The sequence below is a fragment of the Bison bison genome, unplaced genomic scaffold (assembly GCF_000754665.1).
Source record: "Bison bison bison isolate TAMUID 2011002044 unplaced genomic scaffold, Bison_UMD1.0 scf7180017864461, whole genome shotgun sequence".
Taxonomy (NCBI): domain Eukaryota; kingdom Metazoa; phylum Chordata; class Mammalia; order Artiodactyla; family Bovidae; genus Bison; species Bison bison.
This window is the reverse complement of record NW_011495023.1, coordinates 5,835,290-5,841,324: the sequence shown is the minus strand read 5'-3', so window position 1 is coordinate 5,841,324 and position 6,035 is coordinate 5,835,290.

The window sequence follows — 6,035 nt, the reverse complement described above, 5'->3', positions numbered from 1 at the left end:
AATTTCATGGCTGCAATCACCATCTGCAGTGATTTTGGAGCCCAGAAAAATAAAGTCTGACACTGTTTCCACTGTTTCCCCATCTATTTCCCATGAAGTGATGGGACCAGATGCCATGATCTTCGTTTTCTGAATGTTGAGCTTTAAGCCAACTTTTCCATTCTCCTCTTTCACTTTTATCAAGAGGCTTTTGAGTTCCTCTTCACTTTCTGCCATAAGGGTGGTGTCATCTGCATATCTGAGGTTATTGATATTTCTCCCGGCAATCTTGATTCCAGCTTGTGTTTTTTCCAGTCCAGCATTTCTCATGATGTACTCTGCATAGAAGTTCAATAAGCAGGGTGACAATATACAGCCTTGATGTACTCCTTTTCCTATTTGGAACCAGTCTGTTGTTCCATGTCCAGTTCTAACTGTTGCTTCCTGACCTGTATACAGATTTCTCAAGAGGCAGATCAGGTGGTCTGGCATTCCCATCTCTTTCAGAATTTTCCACAGTTTATTGTGATCCACACAGTCAAAGACTTTGGCATAGTCAATAAAGCATACAGGTGACTTAAGTGGTGATGTGAAAAGAATCCTGTCCTTGCATCTGATAGGTTTGTTATGATAATCTTTATCTCTGTGACTCTCAGATATGGGGCTTGCTTTTTGGTGACTTGTTGGTATAGGGGGATACACAGGAAATGCTCCAAGGGGTCTGATTGTGGCCCTTCCTACCGTCATAGCTCTTGCTCTAACTATGACAAGGAGTCATTCTTTCAGTCTTTCACTTCATCTATTCCTTATGCTCTTAGCACAGATGAGTGAAATCAGAGTCCTACTGGGCCTACAGAGATGAACACAGATCAAAACTTTATTTCTCATTTTTATATATTCAGTAACTACATTGTAGGTGTTTGTCCTATGAAAGACATTGTTCTGGCTTCTTGGGACACAGCAAGGAACAAAACAGACAAAAAGCCCTGTCTTCCTGGAGCTTATGTTCTAAAAGTAGGTAACAATAAATTAACTAACGTAATAATATAGAACCTTAGAAGGCAATAAATTCTATGGAGTAAAACATCAGTCAAGGAAAGCAGATACGGAGTTCTAGATGGGGAAGTGTTTGTACTTTTAAATAGGGTGCTCAGAGAAGGCTGTATTTCTGCTAAGATTAAAGGCAGCAAGGGAATAATCTCTATCCTGTAAACCAGTTTCATTCAGGAATGAATAGTTCTCAACCAGTTTCCAATAACCCCCCCAAAACATCTAGGTATTTGCCTCTACAATGTACTTTTCCCCTGAACAATGACCTTCAGGTACTATTGGGGAAATCCAGAAGGAAGATTCACAGTACCTATGTGTGTTGTTGTGATAGGATTTTCCTCCACAGGTCCCCACTCCCCGTTCAGTGTGGAGTCTTGGGGTCACTGAACCAACTCAGGTTCAGAAATCAGGTGAATGGTTCTGAACCCCCAGTGCCAAGGCTCAGAGCAACTGTCATTCACCAGACTCATTAGTTGTTGGTTATTTCATCGAATAGTCCTTTAAGGGGCTGACCATCAATTTTGGTTCAAGGGACTGAATACTGAAATCGCTGCTAAAAAAATTCTTGTAGGCTTCACTCTCTTTACCACTCCCATTCTACTGCCACACATACCTTGCCCTGGTGACACTGCTGTGGGACCTTGGAACGCCCATTGCCAGTTCACTGGGGATTGAACCATTTCAACTAACACATCCCCAGGCTACACTGAATAGCCAGTTCAATGTCTATGTGCTTGTTCTTCAGTGTTGGTACCCCCTTCACCAAGGAGTATCTCTGGACCCTCTAAGGGTACACAGCTGGGAGTTGGGGGAGCAGCCTCTCCCTAATGGATCCACTCCAACATTTTATCTCTCTGCTTTTTGTATTGTTTCTTTGACATTATATCAAGAAATGTGTGGCATCTCAACTTTATTCAGCCAGGTTTCAGTCAACCAACTGGGGAAAGCATTAGACCCAATCCTAGCTGCTGGCATTAGCACACCCAATAAATTCAGTCTGACCTAAAATTCTGTCCCTTAGTCTTAGCCTAACATCCTCAGAATCAGTTTCCAAAGTTTACAAATATAAATTAGCATAATTTTACAATTCTTCTGATATGTAGTCATTATCTCTTTTACTGGATTTTGTTATTATCACATATCTCCTCCAAGGCATGCTAGGGTATATATAATACATATTTTTATATACTATATGTATTCTATATACTAATATATGCATTTCATATACTACATATGTAGTTACTTATGTATATATTTAGACCCTTCCCTGTGGCACAATGGTAAAGAATCTGCCTATATACACATATATATATGTGTGTATATATATATATGTATATAATATGTTTACATAACTAGATATATTTACATAGGTATAAATGTGTGTAGTTATTAATATATATGTAAGTGTACATAGTTGTATACATATATACACACACATACACATATAACCACATGTATATGTAACTATATATCTAGTAGAGAGATAGGAGACAATGATGGGTAGTGGAGGTAAGGTATGAGGAAAATATTTCTCACCAGATCAAGTCTTTACAGAGTTTTCAAGCAAGGCAAGCAGAATCTTATCTGCTGTAATTAGCGAGGGAAACTCCATGAGGTTGGAGTTTCAGTATATACTGAGTCTAATCCTCCCATGTATTCATACTCCAGTCCTCAAATCCTACCCTTGCTTATTCAGAGCCTTAACTTGAATATGAGCAATCTGGTGAGGTTGGTACTTCACCTGGTACTGAAATTAGATAACTCACAAGATCTAAGTGGTTGTTCAATTTTCAGTAATCTCAGCATTTATTTTGAGGTCTATCAGCCCTGCTACACAATATATAAGAGATTTTTTAAGAATAATCATAGAAAGTCTCTGTTTGAGTCCTTGATAAAGTCCATTTTCTTTCTTTAAGCTCTCCCGTACCATTGGAAGCACCAATTCTACCCTGCAGTCTTTGAATTCATCATAGCTTTGAACTCTTCAACATCCCATGCTGTATTCTGGGGAAAGCCCTGGATTTCTCAGTGCCTCATATGAAATACAATAGCGCTTCATGCCAGGCGGCCGTAGTTAACCGCACTATGTGTTACCAAAGCTCCACCCTTCAAAACTGCTTGCTGTTTACTCCATTCAGCCCCAACCTGGCCAGGCCAGGTTCCCAGTCCCTCTAGTTTTTCTGTCCCCTATCCCCAGAGCACTGCAGAAACACCAACAAATTCATGTATGTCTACCTTTGTGTTAGTCGCTCAGTCGTGTCCTACTCTCTGCGACCCCATGGACTGTAGCCTGCCAGGCTCCTCTGTCCATGGAATTCTCCAGGCAAAAATACTGGAGTAAGTAGCAATTCCCTTCCCTGGGGGATCTTCCTGACCCAGGGATTCAACCCGGGTCTCCCTCATTGCAAGGCAGATTCTTTACCGTCTGGACCAATAAGACTCTGTTTATGTCATGGCTCTTCTGTTATAACTTTGCACATGCAGACATGTTGCAAGAAATTGAATCACAAGGATAAATAATTTTATATCATTTCTATTTTTTATTTGTAGTGGTTAAAAGCACTGGCTTTTGCTACTAGATCTGTAGTTCACTTGTATGGTCTTGGTTAAAGTACTCAGCCTCTTTAAGACTCAGTTTCTTCATCTGTAAAAATAGGGATAATAATATTTTATCTCGTTGGGTGATGTTGTCATGAGGATTAAAATCTATGAAGTTCTCAGTGGCATGTATTAAACTCCAAGTTTCTATTTCTTAAGTTAATCTCATGAGGATTTAGAAAGCACTCAGTTTCATCCAGAAGACATTTACAAATGATCAGAAAATGCCTCCGTCTAATCTCACCCATTATCAACAACACACAATTAACAAGCAACACACAAACAGCGTCAGTGCTATGGAGAGTGTCAGTGTGGAATTCAGAGATCCATTTGAATGCTCGTTACGTGGAGGTATTGTGTCTTGGTTACCACTGTATCTCCACATACCACCACAGCTCACAGAGGGCATGGCCAGAATCAGGCACCAAACAAATATTAATTGAAGAAATAATGTTTCTTTTGATCTTGTCCCCAAATTCTAGATTGTCCCCTTTTTATTTTCAACTTCCAAAGCCCTATAAACAGCACACTCCCAATCAAAATCCCAGTAAGTTTTCCCTTTTTGCTTTGTGGAAATTGTGAAGCTGATTCTAAAATTAATACAGACAGGTAAAGGGTGCTGACTACCCAAGGTGATCTTAAAGAGCAAGGTTGGAGGACTTTCACTGTCAGATCCTAGGACTTCTATTACAAAACTTATAGTAATTAGGAAAATGTATTAGATATTCCTGCATCAGACAAACCACCACACAGAACAGATAAAGAATCCAGAAAAAGACCCATGCATATACGGTTATCTAATTTATGACCAAAGTAGCACTGCAGGCCCGTAGAGAAAGGATTGGTGATGGATTGGTTGGATATATAAGGGGAAAAAATCTTAACCCTTGCTTCACACCTTACACAAAAATTAAGTTCCAGGTAGATTGCTTGTTAAAGGGAAAATTACAGAGCTTTTAGAAGAAAGCACAGGAGAAATATTCATAGCATTGGAGTAGGCAAAGATGGCTTAATCACAATACAAATAGGGCTAACCAAAAAATAAGAAATGACAAATAAGACTATATTAAAATTAAGAATTTTATTCATCAAAAGAGACCCTTAAGAGAATGAGAAAGCAAACTATAGAGTGGGAGAAGATAAAACAATACACATATTGACAAAGGACTCAACCAGAATATGTAAATACTTCTACAAATCAAGAAAAGGACAAGATACCAATAGGAAAATGGACAAAAAGCTTGAACAGACTTTCACAAAAGATGACGTAAATATGGCCAATAAGCTAATGAAAAGATGTTCAACTTCTTTAGACAATAGGGAAGTGCAAATTATAATCAATTGATGCTACCAAACATTTAAAGAATACCAATTATTTTCAAGTTCTTCTGAAAAAAGAGGAAACATTTCATAATAAGAAAGTATTACTCTGATACTAAAACCAGAAAAAAATACTGCAAAGAAAACTACAGACCAATATTCCTTATAAACATTGATTAAAAAATCATTAACAAAATATTAGCAAATCAAATCTAGCAGCATATTTAAAGGATTATATACTATGACAATGTGGGGAATATCCAAGAAATGCAAAGGTGGTTCAACATAAGAAAATGAATCAACAAAACATACCGCATTAATAAGATGAAGGTGAAACATTACATGATCATCTCAGTTGATACAGAAAAGGCATTGGACAAAATCTAAAACCCTATTCCCAAAAAAGCTAGGAAGAGAAGGGAACTTCCTCAAATGATAAAGGGCATTTGTGAAGAACCCATTGATACCATCATATTCAATGGTGAAAGACTGAAAACTTTTCCTGTAAGATCAGTAACACTATGAGGATGCCTGTTTTAATCACTACTATTCAACAATGTGCTGGAAGTTCTAGTCAGAGCAGTTACACAAGAAAAAGAAATAAATGGCATCCAAATTGGAAAGGAAGAAGTAAAACTATCTCTGTTCACAATGACATGATCTTATATATAAAAACATTTCAAAAGACTGTACCAAAAAGAAAAAAAAATACTAGAGCTAATAAATTTCAGAAAAGTTGTAGAAGTGTGAGATAAACATCAGTTCAGTTCGGTTCAGTCACTCAGTCGTGTCTGACTCTTTGCGACCCCGTGAATCAAAGCACACCAGGCCTCCCTGTCCATAACCAACTCCAAGAGTTTATCGAAACTCATGTGCATTGAGTCGGTGATGCCATCCAGCCATCCCATCCTCTGTCATCCCCTTCTCCTCCTGCCCCCAATCCCTCCCAGCATCAGGGTCTTTTCCAATGGGTCAACTCTTCACATGAGGTGGCTAAAGTATTGGAGTTTCAGCTTCAGCATTAGTCCTTCCAATGAACACCCAGGACTGATCTCCTTTAGGATGGACTGGTTGGAACTCCTTGCAGT